General features: G+C 40.2%; 1 protein-coding gene and 1 long non-coding RNA gene across 2 annotated transcripts in view; both read right to left on the reverse strand.

The window, feature by feature from the left end:
* The window catches only part of Tsc22d1 (TSC22 domain family member 1), a 103,870-nt gene that overhangs the window by 68,612 nt on the left and 15,212 nt on the right, over positions 1-20,046 (reverse strand).
* On the reverse strand, positions 10,012-12,380 carry LOC119800070. Its single transcript, XR_005282975.1, has 3 exons — positions 12,200-12,380; positions 10,967-11,133; positions 10,012-10,174 (listed from the first exon to the last, which is right to left on the reverse strand). It is a non-coding gene; the product is annotated as an uncharacterized LOC119800070 (long non-coding RNA).

Raw genomic sequence — 20,046 nt, forward strand, 5'->3', positions numbered from 1 at the left:
ACCAAGTATGGTGGCACAAGATCAAGGTCATCAATGACAACACACTGAGCTTGAGGCCAATCAGCTGCCTCAGTGGTTAAAAACTCACTGCTCTTCCAGAAAAGCCTAGTTTGGCTCCTAGCACCCAAGTCAGGTGACTCACAACTGCTTCAAGATCCAGCTCCTGGGCATCCAAGTCTTCCATAGGTACCTGCATCCACATGCCCAAACCACACACAGACTCTCACATACACATAATTTTAAAAAAATCTTTTAAAAAAGAAAATCTGGGAATGTGGAAGTAGCTGTATGTTCTCAAAGTGGGTTTAAGAACAGAAAAGCGTCAAGATATAGGTAAGTATCATTGATTAAAAAGGCCACAAGTCTAAGGTGCAAACATCTGTAGTATATACGTGCCTGACTAAAAACATGAGAATACAAGAGGAAAAGCTGACAGAATATTAGAAAAAACAAGCAAATCCTCTATTACCATGAAAGACATGAATAAGTCACTAGTAGACCTATCAGAGAGAGTAAAGACAATCTAACAGCATCATCAACCAGCAGGACCGAAAGGACAGCTACAGGCTACTCCACCCAGAGTAAGAACTGACGTTCCTCTGTAGCATGGTATTCACCCAGCCCACATACATTCTGAGCAGTAAAACATGCAACAAACGCAAAAGAATTCAAATGTTTTCTTTGATGAAATTAAGCTAAAGCACAGTAACACTTACCAATAACTTCCAGTCAGCTCAAATACTTGGCAACTCACCATGAATTCAAAGGTCAAAGAAGTGGCCTCAAGAAAAACTGTTTCAAACTAGGGGCTGGCAGGATGGCTTGGCATGTCAAGACTCCGACTGGACAAACCTGGTGATCTAAGGTGGACCCAGAAAACCAACTCCACAAAGCTGTTCTCTGAACACACAACAATATAAACAAAACTTCTCAAAAATATTTCAAACTGGCCTGGAGAGATGGCTCAGAGGTTAAGAGCTTTGAGTTCAATTCCCAGCAACCCCATGGTGGCTCACACCATCAATATTGGGATCTGGTGCCCTCTTATGGCCTGCAGGTATACATGCAGGCAGAACACTGGATACATAATAAAGAAATCTTTTTAAAAATTGTTTTCAACCAATTCATCAAGACCTGGGAATCAGTGCAAAAAAAAAAAAAAAAATAATACCTGCGGAAATTTATAGTGCTGAATGTTCATGTGGAAAAAGACTCAATAATCTAAACTTCCATCTTAGGAAAACTAGATACAGAAAAGTAAGGTAAAAAAGTAAGGTAAAAGCAAAAGGCAGGTAAAATTTTTTGATCAGAAATCCAACAACCCAAAATCAAGAAAATCAACAAAACCCAAGTCTAGTTCTGAGATCAATACACTGACTGCTGTCCATAGTCACCAACAAGGGACGAGAAAACACACTAACAACACACCTGAGACCACATGATCCCACAGACATGAAAAGGACAGAGAGCATTGGTAAGCTATTCCTTTGGCAACTTAGATGAAATAGATCAATAGACACAACATAACAGACCTGTACCTACTAAAGCAATGAAGAGAGTATTAGTAACTTTCCCAAACAGAAGCAAGCACTAGAAACCGAAAACTGTACATCCGAACCCAACCAAATATTTAAGGAACAATATTCTCTACCGTTTGTTTGGCTCGTGGACACGTGTGGTGTGCCCACGCATACTCACGCAGTCTCTTCAGAAAGATGAAACAGGTAAAAACTGCCAAGCGTGACACTAGTATCTAAAACACAGATAACACAAGAAAGGGAAATTACCAAGAATGAGGCAAAAATCCCTGACAAATGAAATCTGACAACACATAAAGGGAACTTTAATCCATGACAAATGAGATTTATTGCCATCTGATGTATGCAAGGCTGGCTCAACTCAGACACCAATGAAGAGAACTAATGGGAAAAGAAACAGCAGAAAAGTCAGTCACAGAACAGGTATTATTTCAAAGATGTGCTTTTTATGGTTTTTTAATCTGTGTGTCTCTGTGTTATGTGTAACAAGTATGTGGGTGCCTTGGAGACCATAAGAGGGCATTCGGTCCCCTAGAGCTGGAGTTAGAGACAGTTCTAAGCCACCTAACATGGGTGCTGGAACCCAAACTTGGTTCCTCCGGAAGAGTAGCAAGTGCACTACACCACTGGGTCATCATCTCTCCAGCCCCTTTAATAAATGCTTCTTATGCATTTGTCAAGATTCAGCATCAACTCAGGATTAAAAGCACTAGTGAAACTGGAATGAGGAGGAAGCCAATCACTGAGAATGCCTACAAAACCTTACAGCTAACCTCACACTGCCTTCCCTAACACTGAGATAAGACAAGGACATCTCTCCCATTTATCCAGATCAGATGGGTAAGTCTTAACTAGGGCAATGGTAGATTCAAGAGGAACAAATCACAGTTGTCTTTGTCCCCAGATACCGCTCCACATGTTGAAAGTCCCTGAGAACAAGGGGAGAGGGGGGCTCAACTCTGCAAGTCACTGCAGCAAGACTGTAGAATGAGAGAACATGACAAGACAGCACTTCAAGCAATGAGCCATTGCAATTTTTTTTAAGAAATTGCTTCACTGTTACATTAAAACAAGGTAAAAATGGGCGGTACACATCTATCAAGGACCTCAAGAGGCTACAGCGGAAGGCTGAATTTGAGGCTAGTCTGAGCTACCTAACAAGACCTTGTCTTGTTTTCTAAAATGGGAATTGAACCTTATAAAATGCTATCTCATATAAGATCTGGGCAAAGACTAATAAAGTGCCAATGACAAATGAAAATGGAGCTAGGTCCCATCTTCATGGATGGGAGACTGAAGCTGTTCAGGATGTGAGCTCATCCCAAGTTGACATTAGATCCAACACAGCCAATCAAATTCTTCAGGTTATTTTGTGGATGGAGACACTGAAAGATTATGAGGCCTGGCCTGGATAAACCAAAAATGGAAGACAGCACAACGCTGCAGATAAGCAAACCCTAGCACCAGCATGACTCCAAATCTTCCCTAAAGCTTCAGTATTGAGAGGAAGATGGTAGCAAAGCACTGGGACAAAGCAGCATGCCAAGAGAAGAAACCAGGGACAGCAACAAGGGCAACTCAGGGAGAAAAGCCTCACATCTGTAAAATGCCAAAATCTGGGGATATGCCCAATGGGGAAAAAACCACAAGAACAATTTGCAACAAAATTTTACAACACTACCAAATCATGACTCATTGAAGGGAAAGTGTCGGGATGGACTTTCCTTCAAATAAATAAAAAGAAAACACCCCTTTGCAAAGAACATCATCAAAGAGACTGAAGACAAGCCACAGAATGGGAGATCAATTTTGCCAAACATACATCTGATGAAGGACTGGTATGCAAAACACACCAGACACTTGTCAAAATCAATTAGCTGACTTTCAAGCAGGCAAAAGCCCTTCGGATACCTAAGACCAAAGAAGCCAACAGAGATGAAAAGGACCTTAGGGAATATTTCTAGGCAACTATGAACTGAAACAGTGAGGTACTACCGCACCCCTAGAACAGCCAGAACCAGACACCACCTAGGTGGGGCTGCACAACGCAGTCACTGCTGGTGAAGGCAAAAGCTATCAGTCTAGATAAAATCGTTCCTGGGTTTGGAGCTAGCCCAGTCAGTTAAGCACCTGCCTTCAGAACAGTCTGGCTGTTTGTGTAGGATGGAGCTGAGCAAGGCTTACCACAGGACCCAGTCACACCTTGAGCAGGAGAGCCCAGGAGACTCCTAAGGCAGTGAAGTTCTTCTGAGGCTGTCAGTCCATCTGTGACACTGCAATAGGGCAAGGGACACAGCAGGGGCGGTAACGTAGACCGTTAACAAGGTGCCCAAGTTGGTTCATCAGTTTAAGTGTGCCACACTGATATAAGATGGGAAGGGCAGTACAGAGGAGATGGCCACTTCACGGTCTGATATATTTTCCTACAACTCCAAAATAGCTCTTGAAAGTCTAAGTGCACACTAAGTGAATCGATCCTTTTTAGACCTGATACTACAGTTCTAAGTGAAAATTGTCCTGAGAATCGGCCTTTGGGGGGCAAAGATTTGTAGTAAACAAAGACATTAGAATTCTTTATATTAACAGATTGCTTTCAAATGCCATCTCCTTTGCCCACTGACAGTATGCTCTTGGACAGGTTTTGGAACCTCAGAGTTGCTTGGCATAGAAAATGGCAATACTAACTCTCACAGGTTAGCTGAACTGTTGGCTGAGCATAGGTGAAGGACCCAAAAAGGGTGTCACCTGTACCTAAACAGTATTCTTGTTTTCTCCAAAATTCTATCCCCCTTAAAGTAGGATACAGGCCTCCTCTGTACCCATGGCTCCAAGGCTTCAGACTGAAAACACTAGGGGCAAATAGTGTCTCACTGTATATGTGCAGTCTTTTTCTGTTGTTATTTCTAAGCATCAACGAGTTTCAACACCGACAGTGTATCAGCTAATCTAGAGACGATCTCCAACACATGGGAAGATGCGGGTGGATACACACATTCGTCACTTTACTAAAGGCACTTGAGCATCTGTGGATCTGGGCACCCACTTGTACTCCCGAGACTGGTAAGTGCCGCGTGTCTTCCTGGAGGTCACTTCTGTATTCTGGTGAAAAACTATTCTAACTGGCAACTACAAATACTGTTAGGCTCGAAGGATGCTGCCCTGTGGAGCATCAGTGCCCAGCTAAGTATGAAGCACAGGACCGCATCTGCATTGGAGCTCGGGTTTCCACTCCTACTTCTTCACCATCTTCAGGGCTTTGGTACACTTCCCAAACTGTCCCAAGGAAGCACTGCTTCTCAATTGTAATTCTGTTACTAAACACAAGCCTATCTTCTTCTCAATGCCTGGGATGTAACAACAGTTTGGCTCCAAAAGGCCTGATTAACCTTTTAAGTCTGCAAGGACACCCTGAAAAGTAACATTTTATATTATATAGGTCATTTAATACATAATTCAGTTATTTATGTCAGAACTAAGCAAGCAAACCAAAAAGAACGTAAATGGAGATTATACTTTGTAATCTGATTTTCCAAGGTCTTAGCTGTCACCTGAACTTTCTTCTTTTAATAAATTATGCACCTTGTACAGTCTTTGACTACTGACCTGATTCTTACAAACAGAATAATTTCCTTGTGCATCACTATAAACATTATCTGCTTAGGAAAGTCTTAGCTAATGAAATTAAGTGTCAGAGCAAAGTAATAGGAGGAACCTGTGGACAAGCAAGGTCAGGTTTTAAAAGTCAGACACATCTATGCTGTGCTGGGATAAACACTGAGAAACAATGAGAAAAAAACAAATCACGTTCAGAGCTATACTTAAGACTCTCAAACATGCTTCACGAGTAGGGGTTGATCTAGTGGAAAGGGGGCTCAGAGCCGACAGGGGATGTACAAGACATCTTGAAGACTGCTGTGTTCGAAAAGGACCAAACCTGTCCTGTCATCCAGAAGCAGGACAAGACCTGGTAATATGACACCTATGTCCCAGCTGTAGCCAAGTCCTCCACACATTTATTATTTATCAATGGTGTGGAATTAGAAATGCTATATATACTGTTTCTATATATCAATCAAGAAGCATGTAAAGAGGTGATAAATTGGTCAATTTGAAGGTCAAGCTTAAAAAGTATACAGGAGCAAATTCTGGGTCAAGTTTTTTCCAAAACTATTCTAAACTCAGAACCATGAAATGGTGACTGATTTTATCAGCAGTTATTCTGTTTTACATTCAAAGTAGAACAACAACAACAAAAAATCCTAAGTAGAAACAAAATGTCAACAAGCTGGAATTCCTAAGAAAACTCAAATACGATGTAAGATCATGTTGTTTTCTATAGTACCTCATGAGTCAATGACACTGGAGATCTTAAGAAAAAATTCTAACCTCCTTTCCCATCTCATCCATAGTTGATAATTAATTTCTCTCAGATATACTAAGTACTGTACTAACATTCAAATTTTTGAACCTATTTAGCTGTCCTTAAAGAACGTAACAGTATAACTTTCTCCTTTCAGTTACTTTTATATACTAGATATTATTTCTTAATCTTGGAAATAAAGGATTCCCAAGTTACTTTAAGTGAATTCTTGTACAATCCCTTAATTTGCCGGGCGGTGGTGGCGCACGCCTTTAATCCCAGCACTCGGGAGGCAGAGGCAGGCGGATCTCTGTGAGTTAGAGACCAGCCTGGTCTACAAGAGCTAATTCCAGGACAGGCTCCAAAGCCACAGAGAAACCCTGTCTCGAAAAAAAAAAAATAAAAAACCTTAATTTATCAACCAAAATAAAGACTTTATTTTTCTGAATCCTAAGTGTGAAGCAAGAGAACCAGGAAGACACAGGCAGACTGAAACCAGGCAATAATGGAGGAACACTGAAACTCCAGTGCCAGGTGCAGTACCTTCACAGTCCCACAGGATGCAAAACCCTACATCAAAGGCCAGGAACAGTGAAACACACCTGTAATATCCTCAGGAAGCTGAGGCAGGAGGATCACAAGCTGAGGACTGCCTGTGTCACACAGGAAGACTGTGTCTCAAATAAAATCCACTATATTAAATATGGATCATAAACACCAACAGAGGAAAGGCAGAAGAAGCTGCCTTGGTACCTTATGAGATTAGAGGTTACGTGTCCATAAAGAGGACACAATGTCTATGAGAGTTCTCAATAAACCCCAAACATGTAAAAGCAGATTTGTTGTGGCTTGTCTATTTCTGTACTCTGGAAAAGTTTCTGGGAAGATTGCTTTCCTACCTCTTTACCTGTCTGCAGAGCAGCCAACCTGCGGCCACTGCACTGTCCGCATTCTGAAGGTTCCTCTACCTGTACCGTGCCTTACCTCTTGTGCTGAGAATCCCTTTCATCAGAATGTCTGAAAACTCCAGTGCACATTTCAAATTTCTGTAGAATTTGCACTCATAAGAATCTAATTTGCCTTAGGTGTATATATTAGTGGAAAAACTCCAGGGCACCTGTGTGACCACTTTGAAACATGAATTTTTTCACATTTAGAACCCAATTAATATGAAATCTTCACAGGTAACAAAAATAACTGAATGAAAAAAAAACCTTGCTTGGGGCATTTGAGCACCCACACTGCTCGACAACAGAGCAGAGAAAATGAGATGTGCGCACATCTGCAGTAAGTTCAAAGGCCAGTACTTTCCAGTCACCGGCTTGTGGCTTTCATAGGAAAGCAGCTCTCCAAAGACCCATCCCCCTCAAAAAAAAAAAAAAAAAAAAAGAAGAACCCAAACCCAATCTTTATTTCATCAGACAAAAAGGAAAAAAAAAAAAAATCAAACCATGTTTGCACTATGGCTAAGCCCATCAGTGGTGGTGAAGTCATAGCCCATGCCCGAATCCTGGAGATAACGGGTGAACATTCCCACTGTGCAGTGTTGTATTTGAAGGAGGAGCTCGTGTACAAGGAGCACGTGAAGCTCTTCTTTCACCACTGATTTACGATGGTTTTGAAACTTCCAATGCATACAGAAAAGATTGTGTGGAGAGAACACACAGCCTCCACTGAAACCGGGCTGTGACCCTTACAACAATTTAATCCCAGCATTAGGAACTTTGCACTTTAGTACAAACTTGGACTCATTTTTTCCAAACTTACCAGGTGAACAAAACCAAAAAATCTTGGCTTCATTTCCCCTGCCCCAAAGTAGGAGCTATTCCAAATTAAAATATCCACTTATAGCACTCATTTTATTCAGAGTGTCGTTTCCTTGGGAGGCCCAATCAAAGTCCCTGGCTGTCAAGTCTTGAGCTTTATTTCTTGGGTGGGACTCCATCTTACGTGACTTTAAAGTGCTGGAGTCCATGCTCTGAACTTTACTTCAAATCCAAAAGGCAACCTCGTTCTGACAGACTCTGCACAAGAAGGGGTGACTACTCTGGCGGCCAGCTTCAGGTGAGTGAATGTATCTAGTTATGAAGACAGGAATCATCCACGCTGTCTAGATAAGGTTAAAAGCAACAGACTGTGAAGTCAAGAGCTGGTATTTGTTCAAGCCGAACAGGAAACAGAAAACATCTTTCTTGGGAATGACTCATGACTTGGGGAGTTCTCCGATCGGCCTTCATTTTCAAATGGTTTCTGCTCTGAGCGGACTATTTATGACTATTTAGGTATGCCATTTTGTAAGGGGTTATATTTTGATCAATTTAATCTCAGAAATTTGACTAAATTACTCTTGTTATTTACCATACTGACTCTAGAATCTTAACTATTGGAGGAATTTTGTTATCAAAAAAAGTTAAGACGGAAGACAATATAAATCAAAATTTCTATACTTAGCAAAAGACACATTAAATTACACTTAAAAATATGGTTGCAATTTTCACTTTCTATTCCTGAAACAAAAATCAGCCATTTATCAGTAAGTGCATTTTTCCATGGAGAAAATATTTATTAGTTTTCAAATGATCACATAGTACAAATATTACACAATCATTCTAGAAAAATAACTTATATTAATATTCATAAAATAAACACGGAAATGATATAGGATTGCATAGTAACACGAAATTATTCTTTAAAATCTGAAAGGAAAATGCATCAAAATTAAAATTTCCAACAAATCAGTACACAGTAACATACAAAAAGTTTCACTTTGCAATAGCTTGCCGTGCATGAGGTGATGGAACCGCACTGACATCTCTTTTGCATACTTTAAGAACAGAGTGAACTTAACTCAAGCTTGAGATCCTGAGCTTAAACCCACTTTCTGCCTTCAGTGCTGAGACAAAAGGCTAATGACCTCAGGCCATAAAATTGTTTCTACAGTGGTTTAAAGAATGCAACTAAATTTCTAAGCAAATGTTACTTTTAGTTCCCTGAGTTCTTACTAAAATGTCAGGTAATTTGGTTTTTGCTTATATGTACTTGTGAAGTATCTTATTAAGTCAGGAATACAAAACTGTAATCATTCAAGGGAATTCAGAGCTCTGTGGGGGAAATTTTCCGTTCAAAATTATCTTCAACATTTACTTTTAAGGATTATACTTTTGAAAAATGATTTATAATTTTTAAGAAAAAATAGTTCTTATAGTCAAGAAAGACTAAAGGCCGATTAGATTTTTAACGAATGTAGCTATTACACTTTGAGAGCCTAACATCTCAGTTGTTTTTATATTATTAACTCTACAATTTCTCTTCTTATAAAACTTACTCCAAATTAACAGGAACTGGCAGCATCAGGTGACTGTTAAAAGAGTTTTCCTTAATAGCTCTGACTGGTTTCTAGAGTTGCTAGATAACCAAAGAAACCAGCATTTTGATAGCTCCTGTCAACTGGTGATTTCATTCCCAACTGCAGGCTCAGAACTCCGTGAATTAGCTGTGTCTCACACCAATGCTCTGCATCATCCACGGGTAGTATGCCATCAGTGCAGAGGAGACAGACCTAACAGGCATTTACTACTTAGGAACACTGACAGGATTCCATTGGTCTGAGACAGCTCTAGACTTTGTTAATCTGACAGATTACAGTAAAATAAGGCTCCGGACCAGCAAGAGATGAACTAAGAGTACATCTTAAAATTAACAGACTCTTGAAGAGCTGGGTTCATCCTTTATTTGCTAGTCCCCTTTAGCATCGGGTAACAAAGAGGAGGAGGTGGAGAGGGCCTATCACCTTTTTTTTTTATTTTCTGCTACTTTTTAAAGTGGGGGTTGCCTACTTGATTAAAATGGTTTTCAGTCCCACAAATCTCTGAAGTGAAACAGATACAGAGAGCTGCTCTGAAAGACAAGACTCTCAAGCTTCCTCTATTTCAGTCTTTAGAATAAGAAATATTTTTATGGCCATATAAAACTCTAATATGAAAGATTACTTCACTTTGAGCCTTTCCATTTTCAGACCAAAAATAAACCAGAGTGAATCTTAAGAAGTTTGTAAGCAACAAGATCAGGTGCTGGCTCATCCTTGTGTCTTCTAGACATATTGCATGGGTCCATTCACCACTGCCTTCCAAACTGCAGGTCCTGGCATGTGACACATATCATCCATGAGGGCTCTGCTAGAAGAATTCCTTTTGCTGAAGAGGTATGGTGTTTTACCAGTTGAAAGAAATCTGGGCAATTAGAGAACAAATAAACCGGTCTCCCATTATCAAGATACCTGGAGTCACAGAAGGAAGCCACCAAGGAAACAATGAAAACTTGCCAAAGCACCAACTTCAACTTCACATTCTACCCTCTGTAGACGGTGAGAACGGCCTGGACTCACCCTACCCCTGGCATCAAAGAAACTGAGAAAGAACCATCTTAATGCCCTAGTCATTCCTAGGGACTAGAAAACTACTTGGGTGTATTACATATAACTTTCAGGAACATTAAATCTTGGAACTTATGTTCATTCATATTTATTTTATTAAAGAATGAAGCCTATGTTTGACAGTAAAGCCACAACAGTATTATCATTCCATTTCCTAAGAGACTGAGTGGGAAGGGCCTAACATTCACAGTAGGAAAAGACCAAGAAGTCCTCACTAACAGGGCAGGGTGACACCTGGACATTCAACTGTGTGACTTAGGAGATCTCAGATGTCCACCTCACCCAAAGACGAAGGACGGGAATTTCAATTTCTGGACTCTAAGAGAACTCTATCCAGTCCACTGTTACCATAAAGGCCAAAGGGGGAAGTTACCGCTTTTCTTAAATTCCTGTGAACTACACAGGCCAAATAATGTGTGTGCCCCAGATTAGCCACTGATTTAATTATCTGGAGAGGAATTAAATCAATTTTAGTTTGTCTTTTGAATGGGCACTAGATAGTACTCTCAGAAAAACCAAGATTGCAGTCCCACCTGGTTCTCGTAAGAAGCCAAGGAGATTACCAACAGAATAAAATGGGCAACGTAAGGACACTCCACTCTACATACACCCAAGTAAACAACGGAAAGCACCCACTTGTTTCTTATCCTTCCCACTCTCTCCAGAAGCTGGATATTCTGTCTCCAAGGGTTCAGTGGAGAAAGTGGACCCCTGACGTCAAAAGCTCTCCGTGGTCGTGGCTGTATCTGTGGCTCTAGGATCACTCCTTGCACCTCTGGGAGGAGAGAAGCACTGGAATAGAGCTGAATATAGATTTAAGAAAAAATTCTTAGTAAAAAATTACATACTCTGGTCATTTTGAGTTTGCAATGGCTTATCCTCAAAAGGAGCTATCTTGGGACAAACTTTCTTGAGTACCATCTTAATTTGAATTTTAGCACAATGATTAATACCTTAGTAGCTATTAAGAAGGGATCTGTACTGGTCTAAGCCATAACATACTCTGTGACAAACCACTCAACTTCAAATAGAAGATAGAAGCAAAAAATATATACATATCATATATTATGATGGGAAATAAGATCATAATTGTCTTAAAGGGACAGGGAGAAGGCAGTCAACCTCAGATACATCAAAGACCCTGTTAATTCTTCCATCAAAGAGAAGAAGATGGATCAGAAAGGAGAAACAGAATAATCATAGTAACAGAATACTACACTTCAGGAATATCTAAAAAGTTCAATTTAATTGTTTAAATTCCAGTACTTTAGAGAGACTGATCCACACTATAGGCCAATATTATAGCCAAAAAGGTTAAATTTGAGTTTTATCAAAACTCTGACATTATTTTTCCAGCATTCACCTTTGGAACTGGAGGGCAGGATAATGCTCATAGATAACAGATACTTAAAGTTTTCAAATGCATGATCATTTTGTTTGGAGCCAAGAGGGACCAGGAATAAATCATTAGTGGCCATAATGTAGGAATTAAAGCATCAAAGCATAGAAACAATAGATGATGCTAAAGATCCTGGAAAACAGCTTTACTGTAGGACAGAAGTTAAAGCACATAGCATCTGATCAAGGAGAAGCTGAAAGGAGAACCAGAGAGACAGGCAGGCATTTAAAGTTATAGGGATTAACAGTATTGCCTTGGGGGAAACGACCAATCATCTTTGTGGTAGTGAGAAGTTCCTGTTAAATCTGAAGATCTTCCGCTGGCTAAACGTGCCATTTGTCCCTGCTCTCTGATTAGTCAGCAAGGTGTCCTACTTCTGGGGCATGTTATATTGCGGGTAAAAAAGGGGGGGTTCCTACTAAGTTATTTCCCTCTCACGGGGACTGGTGGTGACCACAAGGGTTCCTTACCTGTTAGTGGAACGAGGACTGTGCTCTCTCCTGTTCTCTACCAAACCAACAAGGGGCATAGTCTCAGCATTAAGGAGGCAGTGACCAACACAGCTAGTGACACTGCCTTCGCTCCCTCCTGGCTCTGGCAGCCAGTTTGGAAACAAACCAAAGCTGAAAAGGAATGGTTACTCCATTATCTAACAACATTCAGAATGAATTTTAAAAGCCTGAAGAGAAAGCTGAACCCTTCTCCTTAGGAACATATCCAAATCTCTGCACAAATGAGAAATAAAACAATCTGGCCCAGGAAAAAGAAACCTGTGACGAGTTTAACCAACCAACCTATAATTTTCCAAGAGTTAAAAGAAATAAAAAAAAAAAAAATGAAAGTAACGGAGAAGGTAGAGTTACCACCCAGGAAAGACACAGAGTAGTCCATGAGTCAAGTGGCAAAACCCCGTCCTCCCTTAGAGCCCAACAGCTGGATCTGCACCAGTGAGCTCTAAACAGTGCTGTCCCGTTACTACACTGGGGCGGGAGACCAGGCACGATGACAGCAAAGGAATGTGAGTTAAAACCAAGACCTGAGTGCTGAATATCTCAAACGTACTCTAGGTTAGGTAGGTCTTAGGACTAAGAAAAAGTATCCCACAGCTTACTTACATGCGTTACCTTCCTGGTAACTCATGAGGACAGCATGTCAGAGAGCTGCCTCATACCCCCCCCCCTTCTACCTCTGCAACACGAGCTAGGTGCTAGAGAATATGCAGCAAACATTACAGGACAATAAACCTCTAATTTTTTCTAACTAATTTTATGGACAAACCCTTTTTTGTGATACTATTTCAATATAAACTGAGGATTATTTAAAAATTCTACATTACCGAAATCGAAGTAAAATTTAACTGAAACAATCAAGGTAGTTTTTAAAAAAATTATTTGGAAATCATAAACAAAGGTTGAGATTTTTCCAAATTTCTCCCCAGTTGTCAAATAATAACGAATCCTAACACACAGCTGGGTGAGAAGTGGAGAAAGGTGAAGGGCCTTTGTGAACAAACACACATGACAATCTTCTTAAGTTTAGAATCAACTTGCTCAGCTTAACATTAGGTTAAGTTTACAACTTCAGCAGGAACTTTAAGCTAACCACCTCTAAAGCTTTATTTTTTGTACCTTCCAGAATACATGTTCTTAGCTTCAAAACAACAAAGCCAAAGAAAAGAAAACCCTAAACCTTTATGTTAGGTTACAAAGCAAGGTCAGTACGACTTGGCTCAAGAAATCAAGCAATCTGTAAACTTCCCAACATCAGATTCCATTCAGAATGCTTTATTTTGCCTGTAATATCAGGACTTCAGCAGACTCTTACTCGGCAATGAGTAAACACACAGATTTTGCTAAATAAAAATTACTTTGAAATCATTCAAGGAACCTGGTGTTCTTTAAAGTGCTACAAGTTTAAAAATTTGGATTTGATGATTTTATCAAATGTACAGTTTCAAAATGAGGTCATGAGTTAAGAGCACCAATGTTATAGCTCATCAGAAGACTGTCTCGCTCTGCTTTTCCCAACAGCATTCCTCATGACAGTGGTTCTCAACCCTAATGCTGCGACCCTTTAATACAGTTCCTCATGTTGTGATGACCCCAACCATAAAACTTTCCGTTGCCACTTCGTAACTATAATTTTGCTACTGTATGAATCATAATGTAAATACCTGACACGAAGGATATCTGATATCCTTCACCCTGGTAAAAGGCTGCTTGACTCGAAAGGGGTAGCGACCCACAGGTTGAGAACCGCTGCTCTATGTGATGTTTCAATGGGAGAAAACTAAGTATTCTGTGAGAACCAAATGTAATCACTAGAGATTAAATTTTAAACCAAAGGCAACAAAACCCACGGTGCTGTGATGTGACTGCAAATGGGGGTGAGAGGTCTTCACCAGCAGGCTAAATCGCCAGTGTACTCTGCAACCATCTACGCTTCTAAAGACTCTATACAAATAAACCCAAAAACCCAGCTATGGTCAAATAAAAAAGAAATATTTATTTATTGTTATACACTTAGCATTATATGCATTCACACATACCACTAAGAAAGAAACTCTGTTGAAATGCCTATCAAATGAGGTTATTTGTGAAGTTTGCCCGTAGTACTAAATTATTAAATAATGAGGATATAGGGCTTATTCGTTTTAAACATTTCTATACCTAGTTAATTTTAAACAGTGAATTAAAATAACATGATTTCTGTTGTTTTTGCACTAGGGCCTCACATAGCTCATCAGGATCGTCTTCATCTTCCTACCTCTGCCTCCCTACTGCTAGGACCACACACAGTCCTTCCCAGTCCAGGAGAGGGATTTGACCGGAAAGACTTGGACCATCGCTGACCTAAATTTAAACCACTGCTTACAAATGTGCAATTTATAAAATAAAATAAAACATAAACGAGTTAGTAGCCTGCCTTATGTACTTTATCACTGATTCTTACTGGTTCAAAAGAACTTCTATCTGAAAATGAACTTCCCAAAGATTCCTCTGTCCATTGGACAAACAGTCGTGGTTGGCTGTCAGAAGAAAAGAGTATGTTTTTTAAAAAACAAAAGCATTATATCTCTGTCTTTCTGGCCCCTAGAAAAGTGTGTGGCACTCTGAATAGGTAATTCAGCAAATGCTTTCCAAACGAAGCTTGCTGAAACAGTAAGAAAGTGAGCACTGGGTTTCCTGGCTAACATACAGGTAGACAGCACATAGTTCAGCTTTAATTCCAATGGAAACTTTATCCAAAGTATCAGAGTTGAGACAGAAGGTGAGACCAGACTGGGCTACCTACCAAGGGCCAAACCAGTCAGGCAAAATAGACTCCAACTCAAAACAAACCACCTACCAAAAAAAAAAAAAAAAAAAAAAAAAAAAACCCTCAACACCTAACAGAATCCCATTATATTTCTCATCCTTTTGAAAAAGTTACTGTCCAAAATGTTACTGGGACTGAAGTCAGACCACTAGATGTAAATGCCAAGTTCTATTAAAAGGAAAGAGATAAACAATCCATAACACAAGATATATTTACAGCAGTCAACTTACTACAGAATGAGAGGCAAAAAGCAATCACAAACCGTTAAATTCTACCAACCAATAGTAAAAGGCAACGTCAAAGGAAAGACAAAACACAAAACATACTTAAATCTGTCTGACTCTTTTAAATGAAAGAGTGTTTTTCCAGATAGTGGTAGCACACACATTTGACCTGAGCACTTGGGAGGTAGAGGCAAGAAGATCTCTATGAGTTTAAGACCAGCCTGGTCTACAAAGTGAGTTCCTGGCCAGCCAAGGCTGTTACACAGAGAAACATTGTCTCAAAAAAAAAAAAAACCAATAAAAATTGGCTATTGGACCCACCCAAGTAAATGAAAGTCATTTTAGATCAAGTTACCCAACTGTGACTTTTATAATTAGCCTACCTTTCCCCTCTCCAACAGCTCCCATGTCTGCATGTTTTCTTAGTATAAATTTATTGGCTTTGTCCTTAAGATGTCAGGAGACTTGGAAATATATTACTTTAAGATAAAGCACCTCTTCTACCATATTTTTTTATCCTAGGAGCCTGGATTGTACACTATATGAATACACGCAGAAAAAGCGAAAAAAAAAAAAAAGACGTGTAATAGTCTTGTTCATTAATTACATTTACATCAATTCCTTTAGTATCTTTATCCACTTACGGCAAAAACTGCCATTAGTCAACAACAGCAACAAAAGATGAAGAATAAAACTTAAAATGCCCTGATGCAGCAAGGATGCCAAAGGCACTGAAATCAAAAGACAGTAGGACAAGTAATAAAATACTTAACAACTCAGCAGTAAAGCCATGGAGGGCAAGCATGCACCTCCTGTGCCTGGCACCAACACTCTGCCCCATCTGATCCTAGGAACACAACAGATGAACAGAAATCGAAAGCCCATCAAATGAGCTGGGACACATCACGGTCAATGAGACCCAACATGGGAGGAAGCACATCGCAGAGACGTGACTACCAAGTGCAATGGGAACCTAAGACTGAAACCTACAAAGAGCAGAATAAACACTATGTCAAAGTTCAAGATCATCTCACAGACTGGTTCCAATTTCCTAATTTCTAGATTTGTCTAGGGCTGTGTAAAATAGAAATAACAAGAAAAGCTGGATAGGAGTTTCTGAAAAGGTTTTTCACTCTTCCTGTTTCAAAACAAAAGGCTAAAATTAAAAAACAAAACAAAACAAAAAAACCCAAAAAGATCCTGAACCAGTTTCTATACTCATGTAATTCTCACTGAAAAAAAAATATATATAAATCAATTTTTTCAGGTTCAGAATAATTTAGTCCATTATTCCTGTAAAAATAAATCCTAATGGAAATAGCAATAGTATGTCATTGTGAACCGTGAAAGTCCACAATAACAAACTAAAAGAAGTCTGTGTTTGCCTACTGCTCACCAAGATAGACTCCTACACAGCATTCAGACTGCAACACCCCCCACAAACTAAAAACATCCAACCTGATTTTCTGTATTTAAAATCCTAGTGGCTTACTAACTATTCAAAGCTTTCATATCTGTTTCTACTTTTCAAACATATTGAGAACAAAATTTTGACGGTAACAATTAATGTCTAAAAAGGAAGATACTGCCAAAAAAGAATATGGTGAAAAGAACACTATTACCATCAAGCCCACAACTCCAGAAATACGATTTAGGGCTTTTGTGATGGAATATATCGTCAATACCAGCACTCGGGAGGCAGAGGAAAGCCGTCCTTAGTGAGCTCAAGGCCAGCCAGGCCTACATAGTGGAAAGCGGTTTTTAAACAAGAGGCAGCTGGGCATGGTGGCACACATGCACACCTTCAAGCCCAGCACTCGGGAGGCAGAGGCAGGCAGATCTTTGAGTTCCAGGCCAGCTTGGTCTACAAAGCGAGTTCCAGGACAGCCAGGACCATTACACCGAGACACTGTCTCAGAAAAACAAAAAGGGAGGGAGGTTCACAGCACTTGTGAGGATAGGAACAGGTAGATTAGATGTTCACGGCCAGTCTTGGATACAGGAGACAAAGCAAAAACAAAGACAGACAGACCGGCCAACTTTAGTTCTCAGTGTGTCAGCTACCAGTAAAATTTCAAGTCACGTGAGATATTGGTTTCAATCCTTGCTACACAAGCTCATTTTCTTCATATTTACCAAGGACAAGAGCTAAACTTCCATAAGAAATAAAGTGTGGTCCTGGAAAGATAGCTCAGCAGCTAAGAGCACTGTTTGCTCTTCCAGAGGACCTGATTCAGGTCCCAGCACCATCTGAACTCTAAGATAGCTCAGCAGCTAAGAGCACTGTGCTCTTCCAGAGGACCTGATTCAGGTCCCAGCACCATCTGCAACTCTAAGATAGCTCAGCAGCTAAGAGCACTGTGCTCTTCCAGAGGACCTGATTCAGGTCCCAGCACCATCTGCAACTCTAAGATAGCTCAGCAGCTAAGAGCACTGTGCTCTTCCAGAGGACCTGATTCAGGCCCCAGCACCCATCTGCAACTCTGAGCAAAGGATCCAATGCTCTTCTAGCGTCCTCTGCAGCACACACACACTGTCATAAGCCACCCACATATATGCAGGCAAAACACCCATAAACATAAAATAAATAAACTTTGCTTTTAAAAAGAAGGAATAAAGGAAAGAAGAAAAGAAGGGAAGGAGGGAGAAGGGGGGAGGGAAACATGGGACTGGAGCAAAGAATCTGCTTTAAAAAGCACATAGTTTTCTTACAGAGGACCCAACTTCAGCTCCTAGCACCTCCATCAGGAGTTTGCCAAAATGTCCTGTAACTCCAACCCTAGGGAACTGAAACTCTTCTGCCCTCAGATAAATGTACACATGCACATAATTTAAAAAGAAATTTAAAAATAAAATAAAATAAAATGAAGCGATCTGGCATCCTTCACACATTCTGGGAAGTCACTGGCTGTGTACTATTCAGGAGTAGTACCAGACTGTGGCATTTCTAAGAAGAAAAAGAAATCCATTCTGTCCTCCAATTTTGAGTTCACCTAATGCTTTTAAGGCCGGAGATCCCAGTTTTATGGCAGCCCAGAATATATGCTACTGAACACGGAGGAACTTTTACCTTCACAAAACATCTTCCATGATAAATTCTTCCCCTCTTTAAAATCTCTCAGGTCACAAAGGACTTCAACTTTTATCCCCCAAATTTGGCATTCTTAAACCACACATGGTGGCTCAAGTCTCTAATCCCTGCTTAGAAGGCTTTCATCAGGAGAATCACTGCAGGAGGCCAGCCTGGACTACATGGCAAGTACTTCCTATAGTCTGAGCTATATAAACGAGTAGTATAGACCAGGTTAGACCAAGAAAATAAACAACAAAAAACAGTAAGAATCCAAACAGCCTTTTTTGTATCTCTCTTGTATCCCATTTCTCAAATGAACGCACGAGGAAACTGACAGATTCAATACCCTCTTTACTCAGCTAGCACCACCTGTAGTATGAGGAGCCAGGAACATCAAGTTAATAAAATGCTTTGTATCTCTGTTTATTATCAGCTAGCTCCTTGTAACCTAATTTGGCTTTTCCTCAAGAATACAGTACCACATACAGATTCCATCCCTAATGACTGCAGACTGTTTACAAAGCAGGGTCAGGTAAGTGAGCCAGGGTGTGTCGACGAAGCACCTTCCCGAAGCATGTTCCCAAGCCCCTGGCAAACATGTCTTTGGTACGTTCTCATGGCAACAGTGATACGAACGGATACTTACAAAAGCAGGATAGAAAGCAAGCCAACTGTTACGGTGGGATAACAAATGTAGACAGAAATGGGCTCAAAGAGATATAAAAAGCATTTGGCAAAAGCCCTGAGCTCTAGAACTTTCCTTTTCCCATGTGACAAACTAGTATTACAAAAACACTCATTTTGAAAGTTTACAGAGAACATCAAAGGTCAATGAATCTGTGAACCTGCAAACGCCTGGTACTGACTCATTATCTTATTAAACCAAACTGATTGGTTCCATTCTTCTGTGAGATGGTTTACGGTCCCATATGGGGCTGAGGACGGAACAGATGGTTGTCAGGGCACTGTGCCCATCTAAACAATCTTCACAAAGTTTCAGATCGCTTCGTCTGGAACATGACTCTACTTAGGAGTATTAAACTGCCACATGACACTGTATTTCTCTGGGTTCCCCCCACCCTTGGCTCCCATTAGGAAAAATGGAAGGCATGTTTTGCAACAACTTTGGCTTTTATGAACTTTTCCTGAGCTCCTACTAAGTTATAGGATAGTCCTCTCCGAATGGAATCAGGGAAAGAATCAACCCCTGATGTCTCCATTGAACAGAATGAGGTTGGTTGGTTTTGCTTTTTTTTTTTTTTAATAGGATGGAGGCATTCGGTCTATACTGTAGAAATTAGAAGTTCTTTCATATAACCCTGATGATGCAGACTATACCAAACATCACAAAGACCAAGAACCATCTTCTCAACAGGCTGTGGGGTTGCAGGAAGTCTCACCCTGGAAGGCAAGCTTTCTTCTTTAATTTACAATGTTACAAAGGAGGCTTCTTATTTTGGCACAGTATAAGCACCATCATATACACAGCTACAAAGAACTGAGCTGGCTGCACTGCACATCTGTCTCCTTAACCTTCCCAAACAGTACTTGGGTGTGGTCTCTCTACAGAACAGGTAAGGGGAAACTGGACTTGGAAGCTTAACATACAGAAGTCATGCAATTCAGAGGCAGAATAGAAAGAAGAAAACAAGGTGAGATAGCAGGTCTGAAGTCAAAACGAGTTCTCAGTAAAAATCTATCT

This window comes from Arvicola amphibius, chromosome 13 (genome assembly GCF_903992535.2).
Source record: "Arvicola amphibius chromosome 13, mArvAmp1.2, whole genome shotgun sequence".
Classification (NCBI taxonomy): domain Eukaryota; kingdom Metazoa; phylum Chordata; class Mammalia; order Rodentia; family Cricetidae; genus Arvicola; species Arvicola amphibius.